The sequence below is a fragment of the Parasteatoda tepidariorum genome, chromosome 2, assembly GCF_982258835.1.
Source record: "Parasteatoda tepidariorum strain Cologne lab strain chromosome 2, Ptep-v5.0, whole genome shotgun sequence".
NCBI lineage: Eukaryota > Metazoa > Arthropoda > Arachnida > Araneae > Theridiidae > Parasteatoda > Parasteatoda tepidariorum.
In genome coordinates, this window is record NC_141756.1 from 38,914,172 (window position 1) to 38,940,088 (window position 25,917).

At 30.0% G+C, this 25,917-nt stretch overlaps 1 long non-coding RNA gene across 1 annotated transcript in view; it reads left to right on the top strand.

Annotated features, from left to right (window-relative positions):
- The window catches only part of LOC147815233 (uncharacterized), a 135,287-nt gene extending 128,901 nt beyond the window's left edge, over nucleotides 1-6,386 (top strand). Inside the window, exon 2 of the long non-coding RNA XR_015430807.1 lies at nucleotides 5,772-6,386. This is a non-coding gene — a long non-coding RNA (uncharacterized LOC147815233). The remainder of the gene's footprint in view (nucleotides 1-5,771) is intronic.
- Nucleotides 6,387-25,917: the final 19,531 nt, after the last annotated feature.

Here is a 25,917-nt window from a genome sequence, read left to right on the forward strand (position 1 = left end):
GGTTTTCGTGGTTTTCCTCTCCATGTAGAGCAACTGCGGGTTATTTCCATCAAAAAGTTCTCCACGTGGGCAAATTTTACCCAATACTTGACCCAGGAGTTCTCTTGCCTTCTGGATTGGGTTCAAAATTACAAGGCTACGGAGTTGAACATTATTAGTCGTAAATCCATAAAATTGCGTCTGCTGTTTAACGGCAGTTATAAAAAAATCGCAACCCGGTACCCCCGAGCTAGTGCTCCATAGCCGTTCAGTTCTAAATAAATATGAGATGAAAATTTTCGTACTTAAAAAATAGTTTTATAATATTTATTTATGCAACAAAATCCTTTCTTCTCTGTAGTGTAAACCAGTTATTATAAAATTAAAAACAATTTTCTTTCGAAAACATGATTTACAAAAGGGGTAAAAAGCTGTCTTTTTTGAGGGGGGGAGGGCAAGTCTTTTGTGGCATAGTATTACGAATGCGGATAACGTTTCTTTCTCTGTCATCGTCCTTTACAAAATTTCTTAAAAATGGATCAATTAAAAAAATTAGAATTAGTGATCCTATAGTCGTTATTGATAGAACTATATAGAGAATAACAAGACGATTGTTGTTTTCATGTACGGAGCACAAAATATGAAAACCCTAAACAGCTTTTGATATAATTATCTAAGTTTCATTTACAAGGAATTAATTTGTGGTTAAGGCTTAACCTTAAATATGCTAATTAATTAGTCCAGGCGCTTAACCTTAAATATGCTAATTAATTAGTCCAGGCGCTTAACCTTAAATATGCTAATTAATTAGTCCTGGCGCTGTATTAAGTGGCGGAATCTAACACTTCTATTTTCTATGAATAAACAGGTTTTCTTTTGTAGGATGGATTTGAATTATTGGAGGTATGTGCAATGTGGAACGTATGGTATAGGAAAGAAAACATTCGAAAGTTAGGGCTCATTATATTATTTTCATTTTTTGCGTATTTCGCCTCGTCAAAGAAGTCTTATTTTAAATTTTTCATTTCTCAAGAACTATTTAAACGATTTCCATCAAAACTTGGATTCAGCCTTTTTTTTAAATTAAATTTATTAAATTGGTGTAAACATTTGTATACCTTAATGTATCGAGCATTTATAAATTGGATAATAAATAATAATTATTAATAATTATAAAAAAATTATGTATAGTTCAGAATTATTTTTGGTGAGACAAATTAATAACTGTTTGCATATTTTTCTTTCTTTTTTGTTTTATTTGTTTCACAGGTTACCGGAGTTACGCCGAAGTACTAACAAAAGGAAATTAATTAAGGAATACAAATCTGCTCTCCTAGCTAAACTATTGGGAATATACCATATTTTCTAAATTATGACTACCGCCCACATTTTGAGGCGCGAGAATCCTAATCTGTCAAAAGGAAGAGTTTATTTAGAGAAAGTACATTTCTGTGCCCGAATTCGAGACTAATTAATTACCATATTTAAGATTAGGTTTTCGGAGGTAAGGTTTTCACTAGGATTAGAGTTCTACAACGCGTAAATACGTTAATCAAAAGTTATTCAAGGTGCTCGATTTTTTTCGCTCACTGTATTTATTAATTAATAAGAAAAATAATATACAGTTGTAGTCTTTATTTTATCTCTTGCATCTCTTACCCTATATCTCTTGCTTACTCGGGGTCTAACACCCCCTTCTTGCTACCGCTTACCAACCCCTTGAACTTCTCACTCAAATCCCCCATTTAACTACTTTTACATAATTTTTATTTATTATGACATTAATATAGTTTTTCATTTCCGATTTGAATCAATATTTACTAAGGTCATACTTGCAAACTTTTTAAAACGCAATTCAGTTAATAGAAGTCAAGCAGTTCTAATTATTTTTTCGAAAATAACTCTTTCTGCTATTCAATGATATTCATAAATTTAGTGATTTAATTTATTAATTCAAATTTCTGTAACATTAAAATTATGGACTTCAAACTTTAGTATCTTAAATTAGTTAAAAAAAAATTGTTTTTAATTAAAATCTTGCTGTTGCGAAAGTAACACAATATTCAATGTCTATAAAAGGTATAAGTATATAAAATTTAAGGAATATAAAATTTGGAGTAAGTAAATGACATCAAGGTTTATAAGACAAAAATTTGATTTTTTAATGGAGATTTATGCATTTAAAATCTGCAAATATTGTATTCATTAATGAAGGAATTGCTGTTACAGACACTTCAAAACTGCTAATTTTTCGAAGTAACGATTTTTATTTCCCTATTTTGAAGAAAAGGTATATACATTAAATAAAGAACTTGAAATTGGTATTTATAGTAAATTGTATTATTGTTTTTACAACGGTGTGGCTGATAACTATAAAAAAATATAACCACTTTAGATTGTAGATATAAAAAAAAACTATTTTGTCTGAAAGCTTCTTTTACGTTAACGCCCAAATCAAAGAAATTCAAATTGCTTTAAAAAGGTGTCAAGCTAAATATTATGCTGCTGGATTAGGTTTAATAAAAATAAATCTACCTTCATCTAAGTAGTCCTGTCATAACTGCCAGTCAGGCAACTGAAATGACCTCTGTATGAACTTAAATACCTTTTTAACGCCACAAAAGTGGCAACAATGATGAGAATCATTTGAAGTTTTAGTTGTTAGTGAAATAACAAAATGGAATGATCGAGCCATTTTCTTTTTCACTACCAATACTAATGGATGCGCAAACCAGAAAGAGAAAATTTTAATAACTCTTCAGGGGTGCTACATTATTCACACTTCGATCATAACGATTCATCATCACTCTGACAATGACATATTGCCGTCACTAGTTTTGCTTTTTCTTATTATTACTATTAGCATGCCATTTTTCGCCTGTATTTTCTGGCAACCTTTAAGAACTTAGAGCTCCATGGAGACTTTTAAATATTGTCTCCAATACTTTTTCTTTCTTTGGTCTTATAATCGATGAATTTTCTTTTCATTTTTGTTACTTCATCATTTCCCTTTTGTTCTTCTTTTCGAATCATTTCGTAATTCTTCGGCACATCTCTTTCTTCAATTTTCTCAATATATCATTTCGAGCGAGAGAAGTGGAAGATTAATGCGACGAAGTTTATGGATTATAATGAATACAAGCAGATTTATCTCGATTTATCTATTCTATATCTGGTTCAGAATCTTTGCTGCTTCGGTAGAATGCATCCATCTTTTTTTCTTTTTTTTTTTAGTTTCTATCCTTTTCCCCTCTTTCGCTCTGTTTGCATCAGGAGGATCATCACTCAACTCAACTCGAAGCCCGCGAAAAGAGAGAAACAAAGAACTGTTTAGTTTTCGTGGTAGATTTCTCTGAAGGAAAAGCTCTCTCTTCTGATTGGCTGAACCTAAAGAATAATGGCGTAAAATAAGCATTTACAGATTTCTATTGTAAGGAGACATATGATGAAGGCTTTGTAGTCATCATATTTGAATACTAGCTATTGAAAAAACTTGAAATGGATTAATTGAGTGGCAGAAATGCAATACTTTAAACAATATCAGGAACATTTTCAGAGCGTCTTAGGAATAATAAATCAGAGTCATATGTTTGAATTATGAATGAGGTATTCAGTGAGAACTCCTAATCGTACATCTAAGCATTAAGTACACGCGTCTTAAATAATTTATTTTACAGTGAATAGGTTTTCAATGTATGTATTCATTGCTATTGATGCAAGATTCTCTATGATGCGAAGCAATTTTAATTATATTTTTAATTTGAATATTGCAATAAATATTTCGATTTAATTATTTCCTGTATTTTATCTTAGTGTGATATTATATTTTATACAAATAGCTGTTGTAAAGTTTCCAAACAGGTAATATCATTTTAAGTATCTCAGTAATAATAAATCAATGTTCTTGTTTTGATTGTAAATAAACATTTAGTAAGAAATAAAATTCATCGATTTAACCCTTATATGCATGAGTTTTTATTTTATAAAAGAAAATCCAGGAAGTGGAGGTAGTGATCGAGAAAAAAACATTACAATTAATTTTGTTAATTAAAAAAAATATATTGGTACATTTTTACATCATCATTAACAATCAATCTACTGCGCATAGTAATATAATACTTCAAACATAATTTTTTATGTAAATAATAATTTTCAACCACAATTAATTTTTATATAAAAAATCGTATTTCGTAACAAAAACTGGCCAAATTAAAATGTAATCAGATTGCATGATAACAATGAAAATTGAACATAACGAAATAACTTGTCAAAGAACCTAGCTGCGTTCGGAAACTATAAATTAGTTTTAGTAAACTTTAAATCAAAAATAACACTATGCAACGGTTGCTACATAGAGAAATATAAATTTTTAAACGAACAGTGCATACTTACAACGCTATACATTTAAGGATTAAATGTTAATTAAATGCATCTTATTTCAATTATATTTTATTCGAATGAATACTCTTCTTCTTCCAAATCCCCATTTCTAGCCTAGCTAGACAAGGTCCATGATATTGTTCACCTTCAAAAAGTCTGAAACAAGTAAGGGTCTTTCAATTAGGCCTTGTTTTAAAAGACCGAGGCCGGGGATGCCTGGGCCGAAGAGCACTTGGTACAGAGGGCAAAGCACTTTCCTCCTCCAGAGTACCTCAGTGATTTCAGGTGTCCACAGCGGTGCCCACAGGGGAATGAATACTAAAAACTTTAGATTACGTATCCGCTTAGTTTTAAACTAAAATGGTCTTAAAGTCTTAACCGATAGTGTTAAGATTGCCGAACAGGCAATCTCTTTAAAAACTGTTCAGAAAGGTCTAGGTGCAAGTCGAAATCGGTGGCAGATGATAGAACAGGGGTTTCCAACTTACATGAGGCCGGGGACCGCAATTAAAAACGCCTGTCAAATAGCGGGCCGCAACTTCATAAAAATTTTATATAGGACTCTTTTATGTTTGAAGGAACATTAAATATTACTGTCAAATTTTTATCAAGTTGTACAAAACAAAAGTATTGAATTACAAATTGAAATAATAAGTAGATTTTTACCTGAAAAAAAATTTTTTTTGCACCGTTGGTATGTTAAATTTCACAGAAACGAAGAAATTATGTTTTTTTTTCTTTCTTTTTTTTAACGAAGGAAAAGTATTTTCTACGCAAATAGATTTTTTACGAAAATTTTCATCAAAAAAATGACAACTAACATATTTTAGTTCGCGGCCACAAAAAAAGGCTTCGTGGGTCGAATGTGGCCCGCGGGCCGCCAGTTGGTAACCACCGTGATAGAACCTCGGATCTGCTAGTTTGAAGAGAAATCTTTCATCCTTCTCAGCTAAAATGATTATTCAAACTTTGAAGATAAATTGCCATCTTACTGCATCCTCCATTCTATGTTATCGAGTTTTTCGAATCTTCTTTTTGTGACGCTCTAAAAATATTCACTAATTTTATAACTAATATCTCGATTAAGAAAATCTGTATATCTTTCTGGGTTGCAAATTCCTTTAAATACTTATTTTTTAATATCAAATTCATTACTCACTCTTTTAATTTTGATCTGTGCACAATTTTGAGATCGCGTAAAGTGTTCATATTCGAGTATTCAACAAAGGAGAGGGTAATACTTCATGCTATGTAGACTAAGGCAAAATAATAATAATAATAATAAATAAATAAATAAAGCTTTATATTCTAGTATTTTTTCAACGCAATTCAACGGAATTCAAATTTTAATAATTTTTTGAAATTACTTCCAGAATTGGTTCTCGTATTAAATTCCGTAATTTCTTTAACAGCTTTTACCACAATCAAGCGGTACTCTTCTCGCATTAGGCAAGCTCTTTCAGAGTTTGGGTATCGTGAGTGCGGAAAGATTGAACAGGAACGATACACCACCCTTGTTCATCCCTCGTGCCTGTCCATCAGGCATCCCATCAACTCGACAGATTATACAACAGTCCATCCATCTAGCTCCTGAACATCCTATTAGTGTCCAGAATTCGGCATGACCTTCCCATCGAAGGGTGAAGAGAGACTAATAACCATTGGATTGAAACGCTGAAACTCTATATAGATTGTGGAGGGAATATACCTATTATCCTATTATATAAGTAATACGGAAATAGACCTTGATTACATCAAAGCTTGGATGCTCTGTACCTTCCTTTGTTGGGCAACTAATATTTTACGGATGCCTTTCATCCTAAATGGATAGGAAATGCGATGTATTAACGCCATTTCTGTTTAATGTAACTTAATTATTAATAGCCAATGCATGCGGTAGGCACTTTAGACGAAATTTACGATAAATATTCATATTTGATGAAATGTAGTCTCATAAATCAATTTTAAAACAACTCAAATAAATTATCTTGTGACATAAAGGGTGTGATGAATATTTTGGAGTAATATGGGAAACTAAAATACTTATGTACGATGTTTCATTAAACTCTTTCAATGCAGCAATATATCTATGCTTTTTTTTCAACTTTTAATAAAAATACAATAGGGAAGAAAAATTCTATTTTTTTTTCATTGGTTAATTGTAAATTTTATTTTTAAGTTTAATATTAGTTTTAATTTCTTTCAGTTTAAAAATAAAGAACGTTTGATTGAATGAACTTTCATTAATCAATCTTATGTAATATCTCTGGCGCTTATTTAGCTGAAAATGTTTGTACACAGCTGAAAAATTTGTATGCCTGGTACGGAAACCTGGTTATTACTTCCGCCACCAGCTGATCTCAGTTCTATATTGCTGTAAAGCAGTCTGCACGTGTATTTGGATCATTACATAGAATGATTACCATACTGTAATTAATAAGTGCAGTCTCACGTTAACAATCATATCGAATTATATCTTCACAATCATCTTTCAGGACACCAATTCTTCTGTTACAGCCATGCATCTTTGTTCGCCCAAAGATTTCTTTCATCGTATTGAATATATAATATTGCTCTTTTATTTGATATTATGACTCAATAAATTTAAAAATCATTTCATTTTCTTTTTCAAATTTCCTTTTGTGTTTACTCAATATTTTTGTCTGTCTATGGTGTTGAACAGGTCTGTTGAATATCTTTTTTTTGTAGTTTTGTTTTTAAAACTTGTTTTCACTGAGCTAAATAATTTTAAATCAATGGTACTTTTATAACCATCGTTTAACAGCCAGCCCAATTTTGGGTTCACGGCTACCAATGTCCAACTCCGTATGATTGAAATTTCAAACCTAATCCAGAAGACAAGGTAATATCTGCATCACTTATTAGGAGAAATTTGTCTTCGTGGTGGACTTTTTGATGGAACAAATTCGTATTTGCGTAACATGAAGGCGAAAACCTCCCATGCTCACTTTGACGGCAAGGGGATTCTAACCCATGATCTGTCTACCACTGAAAATATTTTACGTCACCACTGGGGTCAGTACGAGCTGGATGCGGAATTCGTATCGACCAATCATTGCCGGAATTCGAACCCAGTTCATCTCCTTGGAAGGTGAACGCTCAATCCCCTGAGACATCACGGCTTAATCAATGGTAATTTTATTATTATTTTTCTTTATTATTTTATAACCGTTTTTGAACTATAGACCACTTTTTTGATTTATAACTATTACGTGTGAGCGTGTTTAACAACTACTTCTTTAAGCAGTATGAAAAGCTCAGCAAGTGACGCTTCACTTTTTTCACGATATTATTCCACCATGAAAAAAAAATATTTCTAAATTTCCTTTCACTGTAATTAATTGGCAATATTTGTTATTTTACAGTTAGATATTAGAGGGACAGGAAAGTATTGTCGTTTCGGCTCATTTAATATTTGTTATCAAGATTTTCTTTTTAATCAGTAATGTATTCACTTTCGCTAGCAAAAACTTTCAATGCCTGGTCGAAAATGAATCAAAATGGATCGAAAAAAATTAATTGGTTTTAAAGACTAACGAATATTTAATGCACCAAAACGACATTACTTTCCGGTCCACCTGATATTTTAAATTACAGTCATTAGTTGTTACTCAGAAAATTAACATTTCTTGAATATTTTAAGATAAAATTATCGCTTCTCCTCTAAAACCAAACTATTCAGGAAAAACAACAATTCGTATAAAAACCTCTCTCTCAAGTTGAAATTTCTTTCCTGGCTCAAAAATAATAAAGAACATTCTTCATTTTTCGAATTCTTACAAGCTTTTAAGCTAAGCAGCACCCATTACGTTTTAGAAGCATCCTCAAATCCGCCAGCTACATACTTCTTGGAGGCTCACTCCATTATCGTCTAAGATTTCCCCCGACTCCTCAACCATATTAGACTCGCATAGAGCTCAGACTGTCCCTTCTTCTCCAGAATACCGAATGCAATCATCATGTCCCTCGAATATCCCTTTATCTGGCATTTCTGGCTCCTTTATTTATTTTCTACTGACTCAGCAAGCATCAGCAACGGCCGTATAAATTTCATTGCGGAAACCGAGTGGTGTTCCATGGCTCCGGGTTATGCTTCGTCCAATCTTCCATCTCCTGTAGATGGAACATCCAATTGGAAACAAAGAAGACGAGTTATTTTTTGGAAGTATATTCCAGCTAGTATTTCGAGGCAAATTATGAATGGAGTTGTTCGATTAATGAGGTTGAGTGTATTGCGCTTGGTAATTAGAGTACATGCATGGGTTGCTTATGTCTCACAGCAGTTAATTATTGGATTTTTATCTTCAGAACTTTTCTGATTTTACAAATGCGACAATTTAATTTCCTTTTCTAAGAAACACCTTAAATTTGTTTTTCCTTCTCTTTTATTTTTTTTATTTTTTATTTTTTGAAGTAATAAGTGAAAATTTATCTAGATATTACCTAAACAAAAGATATTTCTACCTATATTGCTATACAAAGCCTTATTTAAGCAAAAATTTCAGATTCTCGAACGCGAATTGAAGTATTTATATCTTAGATTAATCTTTTAACGTTTATGGGACACCGGTGGTCGTTTTATATGTCTCTTTCTGACGCTCTAGCTACAAGTAAGAACATATATGGGTATTTGGGAATTTAATAATAAAAACAGTCTAATAGTGACTAAAAAAACCTGTTAGTTTATCGAAATTATGTTTGTAGAAAAATATAAGTTCTATGAAAAGTAATTTGGAATTTATTTTTTCATTCATATTCAAAAATTTATAATTTATTTTGTAAATTAAAGAAATTTTAATGATGAATAAGTGTTTCTCTTAGATCTGAATAAGTACAACTTTGATAAAATTAGTGATTTGAAGTGAGCCGATATATATATATAATGTTTTACCAGTAAATTAATCAGAAAAATGCACCCGGAGGACATTGATAGCATTAAATTAATTTAACAGCTATCACCCAAAATTTCAAAAATATGTATAAATACATAAATAAGTTCAAAAAATTAACTTTGAGAATAATTTCTAGTTTAATATTAACATTTGTAAAGGGTCTTTTGATATGAATAGACTTAAAAAGATTTTTATTGATTCCATTGGCAAAGAATATTTATTTATTCCAGCAATGTCTTTACATAAGAATACATTTCTTCAAATCCACTCACTTGTTCATCTACTGTGCTCGTCATTTGTTTTAAGTAGATTCAAAATCTAGTCAAGCGCAGATGATATGGAATTTTTTTTAAAAATTAAACAACGTGTGCATTTCCTATAAATACTTCCTACAACGATTTCAGGAAATTTATTTGACTATAAACAGTGTTTCTTTTAAAAATTCCGATCAATTAAGAAAAACAAATTACTGAAGATAATACAATGGAGTGAAAATGGATATAAAACCCTTTTGCTTTGTCTATTCGAGAATTTACTGCAATTAAATGGGCAGTTTTATGGTTCCACTTCAATTTACCTAAATTTTATATCTTCATTATATTGTTGAATGAAACCATATTTTATAGTTACTTTTCTAAACTTTACTCTATTTGTTTTAAATCTGATGTAATTCCAACCACTTCCTGACATCTGCTACTGCGCCATTTTCATTTGCAATTATTGGTGGCTAAAAGAGCAACCTTCACCATCTTAAGGCTCTATATAACTCTATTCGATAAAGGTGTAATAACGCGATTACGACTTTACAAAGCGAAGAAAATGTTCTTTTTTGGACGAAAAGTAGCTCCCACATTACGTACATGTACTTAATTCGATTCAAGAAGAATGGAACAAAATTAATTTCCCGGGCAACGTCCATAATTAAAACGTAATCGCTGTCTAATTATGGTAACGAGTGGAGGGCGATTTACTTGCATAAGACGACGTTAACGTTAATTGGGAAAGGAAAAGGCAAGCTATGTTTTTGTAATGTGGCGAAGTCATTAGAAATCTGCCGACAAAGTAAGTTGACTTGATGTTGTTAAACTTCTTCGTTAGGGAAAATATGTAACGTTTGCAAAAGAATGGAAAGCTTTTGTTTGGGAAAACTGTGGTGTTGAAAATATTCTTGGAGCTATTAAAACTAAAATGCTTTGAACTTGAGTAGCCGGAATTTTTATTGTATTAAAAATATGTTGTGCGGCTTTATGTCATCAAGAAAATTTTAAGAAAAACAAACTTGAAGAGTCTTATAAAATATTTTAATTTTGTTTCATTAAATGCAAATAAGGATTCTAGAGTACAGCATATTTTTGTATGCTTTTCAATACGTTAGTGACCTAAATTAAAGTATTTTTAAAATGTGTTCTCAATATTTTTCGGCTATGGAACGCTGAATGACCAACATTTTTTCCTCCGACTTTATAACTAAAACTATTCGTAACTCCGACTTTATAACTAAAGTATATAAAGAGCATTATTAACCCATAAAAGACTGCTTTCTTTTGATAATATTCAAGAAGATTGGCATTTTTTTTTCTTCGTTTTATTAATTTTAAAATTGGCTTTATATTCGACAGTTGAATTCAAGGTCCTGGTGCTGAATCTTACTTTATTATAAACTTGCTTTTGGTGCATAAATATAAGCTGAGAAGGAAAAATAAAAAGCCAAAATATGGTTTTCGTTGTTGTAGTTAATTTACGCTGCACAATGGGCTTTTGGCGACGGTCTGGGAAGCATCCCTGAGGATGATCCGAAGACAAGCCATCACAATTTTGATCCTCTGCAGATGGGATGGCAATCCTGCTTCGGTAGCCCAACGACCTGCACGCGAAGTCGAGCACTTTACGGTAGAACAGTTTAACGAGGACCAATACCGCACAACCTCGATCCCTACGCACACTGATCCAAGTGGTCACCCACCCGCACACTGACCGCAGCCAGTGATGCTTGACTTCGGTGATCTGCTGGGAACCGTGTCTTAATGATCAGTCCACTGCGGGACATGGTTTTCGTTGAAATGAAAATTGAGAACTACTACTATAAACATTGAAAATGGCTATTGGGATAAATATATTTCTTTATTAACATTCTAGTTGCTTTATTTTTGTTTGAAGAGTGCTATGGAAAGTACTAATGCAATATTTTATAAATACATGTTCTTTTTATAAAGTTTATTCAATAAATTTTTATATTAAAAATTATGTATTTTTTTTAATGTGCTACTTTGTTTTTATTTGCATTTTTCTCTGGGTAATATCGTAAAGGCAGCCAAAATATTAAGTAAATAATGGATTATTAGCTGGATATAAATGTAATTACAGGTTACAGAAATGTTTAAAAAAAACGGCTTGAAAAAGTTTTAATTCTCGGAACCCATCTAACTCTTCTACTGAACTCTAGGGCTCAGGACAAAACCATATAGGAAGAACTGTTTTAAAAGAATATATTGTACAAATTACAAATATCAGAAACTGCAACATTATTCCGAATCCTTTTTTAAAAAAATACGTTTTTTTTTTTTTTTTTACATGATATTGAAAAATCCAGATCGAGATAGCCAGATTTTTGGGGAAAGACCGAAATCACTATCAGATGGAGAAAAAAACTGCGTTTTTTACGCTTATCTAACACATGAAAAAAGTAAAAAATAAAATACGTCTGATAATGGGAATTTTACACTAATTAAAGATTCAAAAAATAATACGACTATTTAAAACGAAAATACGAACTTAAGTTTTATTGTTAGTATGCATTTTTTAAAGATTCTGGTTAGATAGACTATAAAATAAACATAAAACACTAGAAACAATTTATTTAAATTAATTATTAACCGCCAGTATTATTTAATTTGGCTTTTAAATTTGTAGCTTTTTTAATAAAGTTATCTAATGTGAGAATTAGTTCATCAAAATACTAAGAAAAGTTGGTGTTTTAGATGCAATTTGATTTTATTATATTAATAACAGAGAACATTTATTTATACTGTTAGGTGTTCCAATACTTCTGCAATATCGGATAATCAAATCTTGAAAATTTAGAAAATTGCTTGTCGGTTCGGGTTTCCAAAAATCAATAAAATTTGAAGAGTAATGTTGTTACGGATTTTGGTTAAGTTCATAAAAGGTTTTTTTTTTTAAAAAAAAAATTGAAGCAGCCTGCATGATGATCTGCAGCCGTTTGGTCATCTATAATTATAAAAAAAAAATAGTGCTCTAGTTCTACACTTTAACATCTTTTCTCATAATTTTAAGGAAAATGCGTAAAAACTACTATTTCACACTTTAAAGTTTTGAAAAATTTGCTTTCTATAGGCTGTAAGTTGACCTCTTAAAAGACAATAATTTGATAGTCAACTGAAATTGTCATCGGGAAAAAAAATTTCCACTCAATGATTAGCAACTTAGTGATGTCGATGATATGATATAACTCTAAATGGAGAAATTCACTTAGATGGTGACAATTCGACGGATTTCTTTCCATTAAAAAAAAAGCTGAATAAGTCTTTGCGTGCCATTGCTGAATTGCTGATTCGTTCCATACCGTATCACTCGTGCAGCGTCTTGGTCATCTATATGAAAAGAGAATTTCAATGCAAATTTTAATGAAAACTTAATCCATATGGAAAGAATTTTTTTTTAAGTTTACTTTTTTTTCCTAATTTGAAGGAAAATGTATAAAATTGCGATTTCATACTTCAAGTTTGTGAAAAATTTTCTCCCTATTGTCAAACCAGTTTAAGTTGACCGGTTATGAGACAACAATTTGATGGTCAATGAAAATTGCCACCGGAAAAAAAATTTCTACTTTATAAATTATCAGTAATTTCGATGCTTCTAAGTGGTGAAATTCACTTAGAAAAGTGGTCTAAGGGTGATTTTTGTCGGTTTGGAATGAGATTAACTCAGACTAGAACCCCTGAATTAGACAGGCCGACTTATCATTTATTGTTGGAGCAAAGAGCTAACATAAGCACAACGAATAAATATTTTCAAGTGGTAATTTATTAATTGTAATTCTTGGTTTAATAAGTTCGATTTAGTAGATTTTAATCCACCACTATTTCTAAACAATGCGTAGGCTTATATAATTCACCACTTTATAGTACTTATTACATGCTTTACAATTTTAAAAGCAAGCAAATATTGTCTACTATTTGCAAAATTTACTTTGTAGCTATTTATCGTTTTTTAAATTATTTTGGCGTGTCCGGCGCCGTTGGCATCTCTGTAATAACATAACTAAAACTAAAATAACGTTAACTTGTGAACTTGTTTGCTCCAATATTGCTTGATAGGTCAGCTCTGATAGTATAGGAGCCTTAACTCAGACAAGGTATCAAGTTACAGAGGTGGTCAACTTAATAGGTTTCCCTGTACCATCTTCTTATTTCTATAAATCAATCTGAAATTGCATTATTTTTAGTTAGTGCCATTAACATTTGTTAGAGTTAAGCACTAATGATTTTATTACTTCAAAACATTTGGTTAATGACAATTTTAATGCTTAGAGTCATTAGATCAAGTAAACAAATACACGGATATCTCATAATGAAACATTGTTTTGTAATATTTGAAACTTCCTCGAACAATTTAGAGATATTTGTATTTCTATTACTTGTACTTAACATTTTCTTTAAAATTTATTTGATAATGTTCCATTAATTCGTAATTATCTAAAGATGTTTTAAGACTTTAAAAACACTTTCAAAAGAAAAATTTAAGTTTTCTTTAAGAATTCGTAATAGTTTTCCATAACTATTATAATTGCCTTTTGTCTAATATCATTTAATAAAGTTGTTAAAACCATCCTTTTTTACCTCCTATTTAAACAGAAATTTAAGACTCGTTAAAAAAATTTAAATATTAATGATTTTAATGGTTTCTTCGCTACTATAATGGGATTTGGGTATAGTTACTAAAAATTTTTATAACAAATAATTTTCGGAGCTATTTGTTTCAATTTTTATTTGGTTTGGTATTTATTTTTATGCGGCTTAAAAATAAGGTTAGTTTTGAGAGCACTACTATTGTTAAAATATTAAAATTAAAAGTTAATGAATTAAATTAACAAGGAAATATTTTAAAAGTAAGAGTTCAATTATCCTAAGAAATTTTTTTTCACAATATCGAGCACTTAAAAATTATTGTGACACGTTTTAACCCTCTACACGGGATAAAAACGTTTGATCCAAAATTTTATGTAAGCAGAACAATAGACATTGTAGGCATCGGATTCAGGCCCAGATCAAAAAGTTATTAGTTTTACAATTATATTTTTTAAAAATTTAAATAAAGTGGTTGTCAAAATGTCACTAAGTTTAAAAGATAAAAATTATTATCTAAAATTTTATTGATTCGCATTATTGTTTGGAATGAATGGGACATTTTTTTATCCCATAGTTGCTGAAAGGTTAAATATTGTATAAAATAATGTTTAAGATCAGTTTAAAATGCTGAAATAGTAGGTTATTGCTGTAAGTTTTCAGAAACCAAAATAGCCATTCGTGGCATTATCCGAGAAAGTTAACACACTGCTGCATAAGATAGAGTTTTGAGGCTTTTTTTTCTAGTAGCCACTAACATTTTACAAATAATATTTTGACAGAAATGTTTCCATTACACTGAAATACTAATACAAAATACACTAAAATGCTAGATTAACTGACTCGCTTGAAAGCTCTAATTAAAGCCCACTCTATGCACAGTGTGAAAAAATAAATTAAAATTAAATAATAAAATAAAAACGATAAAAATAAATTAAATTAAATAATAAAATGAAAATAATAAAAATAAATAAAATGAAAATAAATAAAATAAATAATAAAATTAAATAATAAAATAAAAATAATAAAAATCAATGAAATTAAATAATAAAATAAAAATAATTAAAATAAATAAGATTAAACAATGTAATAAAATAAATAAAATAAAAATAAATAAAATATAAATAATAAAATTCAAATAATAAAAATCAATAAAATTAAATAATAAAATAAAAATCAATAAAAGTAAATAATAAAATAAAAATAATTAAAATAAATAAAATTAAATAATAAAATTAAGATAAATAAAATAAATTGAAACAAAATAAATAAAATAAGGTCCACCATGAATAACTTTTGATCGAATGATTTTTCAACTCGCTTAAAAAGTAATCGAGATGTTTCGAAATACGCCAAAAATGAAATTAACAACTAAGGATCCAAACTTTGGACTGTTCTCCTGACTAAACTGTTGGTCCGTATTTCTCAGGTTGTGGCTACTTCCTTTATTTCGAGAGTAAGCAATCTATGCCCGTCGAAAAAAAAAGGTTTTTTCATAGAAAGTACATTCAGGTGTTTGATTTTATAATATCGTCTGCACTAATTAATTAGCATATTTAAGATCACCCCCTCGAACCATTTGATTGAGTCCTAGAACGAGAAGATCCGATGATTAGAACATAAATTAATCTGGGTGATCTGTTTTGTTTTGTGTTTTTTTTCACATTGCACGTAAAATTTAGAAGTTCTATAAGTATGGATTGACAGATCTACTTTCTACGATTAGAAGATTTATTTGTTTCATACTAAAAAACCTTCTTCTACAGATGAACATTCTCCCTTTTAGAGTTATATATTCCATAGATCTGTAGAATGTATACCTTCTATATATCTGTAGAATGGATACCTTCAAAGGTTATACATTCCACAGATAAACCTTCAGAGGTAATACTTTCTACAGATTAACACCCTCAGAGGCTATACCTTCTATAGATTAACATTCTTTCTTAAGAGGTTGAACATTTTACAGATTAACACCTTCAGAAGCTATACCTTTGACAGATTCTCTAAAGGCTATATATTTTACAAACAAACACTTTTTGAGGTTATACCTTTTACAGATATGATTGTGATAGCTTCTTCAAAGGTTATACATTCTACAGATAAACCTTCAGAGGTAATACTTTCCACAGATTAACACCCTCATAGGCTATACCTTCTGCAGATTAACATTCTTTCGTTAGAGATTGTGCATTCTACAGATTAGCACCATCGGAAGCTATACCTTTGACAGATTCTTTAAAAGCTATATATTTTACAAGCAAACACTTTCTGAGGTTATATCCTTTACAGATATGATTGTGATTGCGCTAAATTGGCAGTATTGATAGCAAAAGCAGTATTAAGGGTATTGCTTTGTTTTAGTCGCACCCCCCATATCACAATTTTACATACTTTAAATGGTCTCTTATAAGCTAGATAATCAATTATATTGAACCTTCGTTTCAGAGATGTTGCAGACAAAGGCTTTAAGAACAATTTTATAACTTATACAGATAAAAACCCTGAAAAGGTTAAAACTTCTACACATTAACAAGATTTCTAGGCTCCGGAATGATTTTTTTTTATTCTGATGGCTTTCATTTAATTTATTTTTCACATTTTCGTCAAACTTAGTTTTATATCTTTTTAATTTGGTGTAGTATAATCAACTTCCTCCCTTCCAATATATTCTATATTCTACTCAAATACAAAAGAAATATGTTCTAAGAAAAGTATCTTTTATGTACTATAAAGCTATGACAGTTTTTAATTAATTCATCCAAAAAATTCACGATTTGTTGTTTAAAGTAAATGCATTCTAGCGCAAGGGAAAAATAAATTTGGCAGTAATAAACCCTAAACTTATCTAAATTTCTGTCTTGGGAGTTTTCAAATCCAATCCACTCTCACTGACCATTTTAAGAATTTGGCGCAATGTAACTCGGTCATTTGGCTCAGTATAATCACTTTTAATATATTCTAAGCTCTACAAAAATAGATTTAACATGAAATATAGTAGAAGAAAAGTACCGTTTATGCAATATAAAGCTAAGATTGTTTTCAATTAATTCCTCCAAAAAAAAAAAATCATGAATTGACGCTTAAAGTAAATGCATTCCATCACAGGGAAAAAATAAATTCGGCAGTATTAGACCTTAAACTTATTTAAACTTCTGTCATGGGAGTTCTCAAATCGAATCCACTCTCACTGACCATTTTAAGAGTTGGTTCAAACTTTTTGAAATCTACCCTAAACTTTCTCGTTCTTGCTATCTCACCAGTGAACCGTTACTAACGACATACCTCCCCTACTGCCTAGCGTCAACTCAGATATTGATCACGGGAAACCTATTTTCCCTCTCCCTTTCTACATACACCCCTCTCCTTCGAATTTTGTCCCGTCACCCCCTTGGGAAAGTTAGCCACACCCGTGATCTTCCTATGGCGCTACTTTTCTGAAATCTCATGCCACGCTGTCATTTTTCCTTTTCGCCAAATTTGGCGAACGCCACTTGGCGTGATTTCTATTTTAAGGTGGCGGTAGGGTGAAGATGTGGGGAAGGCTGGTCGGTTGAAATTGATTCGGTTATTGGAGAGGAAAGCTTGCTCTGTCGATTTTCCCTCTTTTGCATTAAGTTGTCAAAAAGGAGAAACTCTTTGACTGGAAAAGAGAAGATGCCATAAAATGTCAGTAACGATGTTAGCGCAAAGAAATTCCAAAACTTGACTTTTACCCTTTTTGTGGAAAAAAAATTTATTAAAATCTTTTAGATAACGTTTGTTAATGCAGTGGAGTGTATTTGTTAAGTAAAAGTTTCTCGGTATCATTAACAATATGCGATTTAAGTTCACCAGAAAAAAAAAAAGTATGTGATTTTATTGAAATATTGAAGTAGTTCCGATTACATTGATTTAGCTACGGTTTATAAAAAAATATTGTAATATGAATAAATATGAAATAAATTTCAATAAATTTTTTTCAATTTTTATTTGAATCTTTTTCTGCTTTCATTTTATTGTTATTATTTTATTTCATAACTGGCGTTAAACAAACGACCAAATTCCGAGTTTACAACTATCAATGTTCAACTCCGTGGTGTCGTAATTTTGAATTTACCCCAGAAGACAAAGTAACTCTTGGATCAAGTAGTGGGACAAACTGGTATTCATGGAAGACCTTTTTTTGATGGAACTAACCTGAATTTGCGTTACATGTGAAGGAAAACCACGAAAACCTCAAATGGTTAGCCTGATGGAAAGGGGATTCTAACCCATTATTCATCTACTCCTGAAGATATTTTACATCAGCAATGCAGACTGTGCTAGCAGGGAGTAGAATTTGTATCAACCAGCCACTGCTGAGATTTGAACCTAAGGTTGTTGTCTTTTTTTTTTATAATATCAAGGCCTAATAAAATATTGCCGCCGCAAACCAGAAATGCATTATCCTTATTAAATCTAGTCACAATAAGTTCAACAAAAAATCTGCAACTGGCAAACTTAAGTTATCCATATTTCATAAAAAATTTCATAATCATATTTCATAAACATGAGTTGTTGTATCATAAGAAAATGTTTCCAGAGTATTCTATTTTTGGGCGAAACCTTATGAAAGTAATAAATAGTTTAATACCTTTATTATTACCAAAGTTCTTCACCTCTGCATGGAATATTATTTATTAATCCTTTCTGGGGTTGTCCGTCTTGTCTGGTAACACTTAACATTACAAACTACTAAACATGCATAAATTATTTGCATCTAAACGTCTTCTGTTCTTTAGCAACCACTACTTCACATATACAGCAAGACAGTTTATGCCTATTTTTTTTTAATAAAAGAATTCAAGTATATATCTCAACTTAAGTCGCTACCTATGGTCGCAGTAGCTAGTGTGTTGCCTTACTAAAATTTTTAATTGAAATTGGCTGCATCAGAAAATATTAATAGCGACAGGTTTAGCATTGCAAGAGAGTGCTTGGTACACGAAGTTTAAAATTAGCATTTGCTTTCTTTGGATTGTGGACCTTACCTTCTTTGTAAACTTTTTCTAACCACAATCGGGAAATGTTTGATACTTATATTGTCATTTTAGACACCAAGTTGTTTTAAGACCTCTAGCAAAATGGCAAAACATTTAATGGGTGATAAATGTTTCTTCGTCGATAATATGGTGATAAATTCTACTAGTGGTGGTTAGAAAACAATTGCCATGAAATATATACCATGTATAACTGAGTTCCGAATTAGATATCAGCAGTCAAATTAGTTTAAAATTTTTCAGAATTTTTATTGAAAACAAGTTCTTAAAGTGGTCAGAAAACGATTGAAATTGGCAGTCAGATATGAAACTCCAGTAAAATTTGCTTTCCAAGCTTGTCGGAAATCGGTCTTAATTTTGCTATCAAGATTACGCGCACATATTCAAGAGAGTGGATTAATAAAAAGTTTGAGACAATAATAATAAAGATGGGTCGGGTTGCAAGACAAAGTAGGGCTCCTAAAACTTCCCTAAGTATGAAAATTAAACTGCAAGATAGCGTATTTGTGAGATATTAGATTTTGTTAGGAGAACTTGGCGTTGAAATTTTTTAATGAATTACTGTACATTGCTTCATTTTTCTATCCTGTTTATTTTTCGATTAAATAAGATGCTCATTTTATAAGGAGTACCTAGATGGCAATAAAGTTAAAATTTGCATTCCTTTTCTCGTGAAATCATGAAGAAATAAATGCCCTTTAATGTGGAAAATTTCATTTGTTTTTTAAAAATGATATTTAACGATGATTGATAGTCACACACTTGATTTTTTGAATGTTATAAATGAAATCTCAAAAAAGAGGACGAAGATGAATGTCCTGGTCGAACTGCGATTTCGAGACTTTTCGAAAATTAATGAAGTTAACTTGGTAAATTGACTCACTTCAGATAAATACTTATAGATGATACTTCAAGTAGATACTCATGCAGAGACAATAAGGAGCATTTAACACAAGTAATTTTAAAAGATGAAAGATATCTCAAACAGGTATCCAAAATTTTACACGTGAATAAAACGAACTTCGAAAAAGCACCTGCTTTGCAGTACAGAAAATACCTTTCAACAGATATTTAAAATTTGTTTTAGCAAATTAACGAGAAAAAACGAGTTAAAAAATGACAAATGTTGAAGAAGTCAAGATGGAAATAAATAACATATGCAGAAGTCAAAAAGTTTAAAGTTTTGTTTGGACAATTGAAAATTAGTATGCAGAGTATGACTATCTAGGTATCCTGACTAGTCTGGATAACTGTTTTGCGTAAGGACCAGTGCCCTGTACTATGCATATGAACTTCTAGATGGTTATGCACTATGTGCTTTTTCGAGTCCGAAACTATTGGAAGGCCCATGGTTTAAAACCTATCGGCTAAACGACAGGCATTTGATAAATAGAGCGTATGAAGCGGCATATAGATTGAGAATACGTTAAAGGATTTAATTTATCTCTTTTTTTCCCCTAAAAGTCGATATTTTCCACAAAAACAAAAAACCTTTTCGTAATGAAACATGTAGTTTTATGCAATGTTTTGTTAATAATTGTAGCGGAATAAATGATTAACTGGATTTAAAGAATAATAAACTGTATTTTAAGAAAAATTCAAGTTTCTAAATATGGAGTGTGTGATATAATAAAAAAGAAATTAAGGAGAATACTTGTACTTGTTAATGAGACTTATATGCCTATAACGGCCGACCAGCCTGTGTAGGGGGCAGGGAACTGTCCTTGCATCAGAAAGGTTCTGGGTTCAAATCCCGGGCAAGGCATGGATGTTCTTTCCTTCACTGTACTATCTGTCCTCACTGCAGGAGCGAAGTTGGCCCACCTAATATGGTGGCCCTGAAAGAGACTCCAACAAAATCGCCCTGTAAATGCCTGAATTGACGGATGTTAACACAGATGGGCACATTGGAAAAAAAAATGTTTATAACGTTTAAAAAAAATTTTTACTACCCTTGAATTAAACTTTTAATATATTTGAAAATTTCAATTTAAATGTTAAGATTTATATCTGACAATATTTAATCTCTCTTTCTTCTTTGCTATTTTGTCATTAACTCAAACTCGAGCTAGAACGATAAAGATTCTAAGAGAGATGAATGAATTTTCTTACTCCAATAATAATATATAGTTAATAAAGCAAAAAAAAAGATTAAAATCAGGAAAAAGCACTGAAAATTGCAATTGCTTTCGCACCAATAGGGCAAAATATTCATTAAAGAAATTCGATATAAATCCATAAACAAAAATAGCTTGTTTAGCACATCAAATTTCAAGATTAATAGTTAATTATTCTTGAGATAATTATAAAGTTTTAATATTTTTTATATTCTATTGTACACTTTCCTATAGCCTTTCATTATAAGTTTCTATTATTAAATTTTTGGACAAAGCAACAAAATGTAGCATATGCTTGTGTAAGGAAAAAAATGCAAAGAAATTCGGAAAGAAAAATCACAAGTGCAATGTTTTTCGAACGAAGTGGAATTTCGAAAAAAATTCGCCAAGTTCATAAATAAAAATAGCCCTTTTGGCACGTCAAATTACAATTCTTTTGTCACATTTTTGAGAGCTGTAAAGCAGCTCATCTGATATATTTTACTACAAATTAATTTAACAGTTAATAATTCTAGGACTAATTATAACACATTCATCGTAATTCTTGTGCAGTTTTTAATCCCCTTCGTAATTTAAAGTTTCCAAAACTCAAAGTTTTTGTGCTGTTAAACTATATGTAACATAAGTTGAACACCCAAAATGGCGGCAGCCACTCTCATGATTTTTAAATATAAGGAAATTTTTTTACAAACTTTCACAAATAAAATTGTAAGACTTTATTTTTTTCACAGAAATGAGGCAGTAGGCAATGGCATTTAAACTCAGATTTAGTTGTAATATTTTACTACAACTAAAAAACTTTCCTGTAAATATAAATATTTTCACTCACTAGGAAAAAAAAACTATTTCCTTGAAAACCATTTTATTGAAAAAATATAAATTCACACTAAAATCTATGCTTTAAAAAATTTACAAAAAACAGCTTGTTTAAATAAAAGTATTCGATATGTTTTATTAAATTTTACAGTTTAATCCCAGTTGCAGTCATATTTACCTACCGTAATGTCTACATTTAAAGAGGAAAAAATCCCTTGATCAAATAAATCTAAATATAACATTTAGGTGACACTGAATGAGTAAGTAGTAAAAATATATTCAGTCTTTCTTTGTTTTCTGGCAAGAAAAATATTGTACTTAGTCAAATTCTACATACGTATTCAATAGAAAGAAATCGTTTGGAAAATTCAAATCTTTTGAAGGAATAACTTTTCTTTCTCGTTTATTCAAAGAAAAAAAAATTGATTTCTTGTTAAACATCCATTGAGAATAACTCAGTTTTTCGAGTGAAGAAAAAAAAACAGGATTTTTTTTTATCTATTTAACTCAAAAAACTTATGTATTTCTAATTGAATAGATAGATTTTTTCTTCTCATTTTTTAATGACAAATTTTTAAATCAGATTTAATCTGATTAAGAAAAAAGGCTTAATTGCTTAGAAATAAAGCTAGAATACTAGAAGTACTTTATTATTTGAAAAATGTAATTAGTGTAAGTGTCGATTCTTAAAAACATAAGCTGAGTGTGAAAATTACTATTGAAATAAAAAATATTTATTGTGTATTTGCTCTCAATTCATTCTTGCAATTATGGTAATTTTTCAACTCTTTTAAATTATCATAAGCCTAAATTTAAGTATATACATGAATGATTGGTTTAAAAATAAAACAATAAAAAATAAAATAATCACAAAAAGTGTTTTACGAGAAAAAAATATTATTAAAAACTAAAATTTCAAGAAAGTTTGGAAATTTTTATTAAACTATTAAAAATTGTTCCAATGAATTAATTATATCTTCTTGCTAACCGTTAAAATTCTTAAGGTATTATTATAAATACATTTCATACTATATTTCATAAATACATTTGATAAATATGCAAATACATTTGGATAAACTATGATTTTAAGTCTTAAAATGCGTTTATCTTAAAGTCAGATTTTTTTTCATATTTTACAAAACCTTAAACACAATATCTCATAATAATTGTCTAAAATTTTTCATGACTGTTCATGATTATAGAACATATGTTTTGAACTACAGACTAAGAGAATAAAATTGAATATCGCTTTGTTTTCATGTATTTTCGCAAAGACAAGGTGGAAATTTTTAAAAATTTGCTTTTTTATCTACATTGAACCCTAACTCAGAAGTATATGCCATTGCTTTTAAAATAGAAGTTCAAAACATAGTTGATAGCCTTCTAAAAAATTTCTCAAAGGTTTTCCATTTTTTATTTTAGGCAATCGAAATTTCTTTACAATGTTTAGCGCATATCCAAAAAAAATGACTTTTTTTTCCTTATCTAAAAATGGCCATATAAAATGAAAATAATAATAATGATAATTTTTTTGCTATTTTTATAAGTTTTTACTCATAACAAAACAAACTATTTGTCTTAAAATATTTTAGTAATATTTTTTAAAAAAAAACTCTCGGGTACCTTGAATTAAACAAATAGCAATAAATCCTGCTTAAAAGCATAATCTCCATTAATTGCTTGCATAACATTGAAATTTTAGGTTTATCGGGCATAAAAAAAGAGAAAAAAAGTGTCGAGTGCGCAAGCATAAAAAATTCTGTTCTTCGAAACTATTAAAAATTTAACGAGGATTATGTACGCACATGAGAACGCGTAATGGAATCATATCAGGTAAATGAAATTGCAAATCTAGTTTTATTGAATCATGCAATAACTAACCTATTTATTATGGCCACTAAATAGTTTTATTCAAATCAACTATTGCATCACGCTGTTGCCCTCAGAGGACTAGTGTAGTCCTGGTGTACCATAGGTCCTTTGTGTTGTATGCATGATAGTCTGAATACGACATTTTACTTAAACATCATTGTAGATCAAATGTACCTAACGATTTATCTAAATAGTGATACTTTCAACAGGATAATGCTACCTCCCATTCATCTGGAGCACTGTAATAAATTCCGGATCAAGCTCCGGCATTCAAGGGACCGGTACTTCTTTGCGATAAAATCCATTTTACACTAAAATCTATTTTTACCGGAATATATTAATCCAACAAAAAATCTGATATGCCCTAATTTTTACAGTAATATTTCCCATAAAATCACTGAGCACTCTATTTAGAGAATTATTACTGTAAAATTTACAGTATAATATTTTGCAGTAAAAATGGATTTTACCGTAAATTGAAGTTTATGGATGGTGCATGCAAGGTACTGGTAATTTATACCATAATTTGAAGTTGAATTTTTTACATTGAATTAAGGATTAGTTTGGGGAAAAAAGCATGGTGGCGACTTCCCTTTGCTGCATTGGCCCTCACAATGCCCACATTTTAATCCTAATGAGCATTTGTGTTATGCAGTTGAGGAGAATGCCCTCTGTCGTCTTGATCTACAACCAATCACTCTCACACTATTGGAAAATCTAATGAACGTGCCTGGAATGACCTATGAACATCATCTAGAATATGGTGCATATAAAAAGGAATAAAGTATGTCTTAATAAAAAGAAGTGCCAGTAATGAAAAATATGGTCGTATTGAAATGGCCGTTCATTGCGCTTGAAATAATATTGACTTGTTCACACATTGATATATTTCTGCCATGTGACCTGAGGGTTTACAGTAATAAATTCTGAATTTGTAATAGCGTCTTTGTTCCCAATTTTCCAATTGTACTGAGCAAATCATAGGGGAACAAAAATTTATGTTGTATTTCTAAAAATACCTGATCTTGCCAAATTTGCAATGCATGAATTTCAAATACGAAACTAGTTCCCCACCTAAAACTACATTTTTTAAGGACATTTTTAGTGTAATTTTCGTCGAAATGTAAAAGTTTGAACAAATTTGAACAAAATAACTAAATTGAAACTAGCACTAAGCAAAGCCAGAGAACTTATGTACACAGTTACAATTCTATTGTTTTTAATCCATGTTATTCCTTAAAGGATCATATGAAATCTTGTTTTACCATTCACAAAGATAGTTAAAAAAATACAAAGATTATGATACGAGTATTATTTATATTTATAATAGTTAATAGAATTTTCTACTGATATTATCTCAAAAAAATAATAATTAGGTAGTAGTTATCATTTTTACAAAAACAATTGCACTTCTGCAAAGTGTTTTAATAGGAATTACTAAAACCACTTTTGTAAGAAAAAACAAAAACCATTCAAATGTACCGAGAAACTGTTAAGTTGAAAATTTATTTTGTTGTTCAAAAATAAAAAAAAAATTTATAGTCTTACGAAAAATTAAAAATCTTTTATCATAATTGAATTTCGAAGGAAAAAATATATTTAAGATTTTAAAAAGGTTAAGTCTCCTTCATTTAATTTCAAGAAAAAATTCAAAGTGAATCCTTATAATGATTAAATAAAACGTTTTCAAAAATTCTTCCTCAAAAAAGAAAAGGAGAAGCTCAAAGTAAATTCCATTAGATATTTTTTTGAAAAAATATATTGAAAATCATAACCATACCGCCTAACAATTAAAGAACGATTTAAAAAATTGAAGTGTTGATTTTTTGAAATTTTTCGCCAAATTATCTTTTGGAAATCTAACGGAGTGTAAAATGCTTTCTCTTAGCTGAATTTAAAGCATTATATTTTTATATTCCAATTACTAACACAGTAAGTTAAAAATTTATAGAAT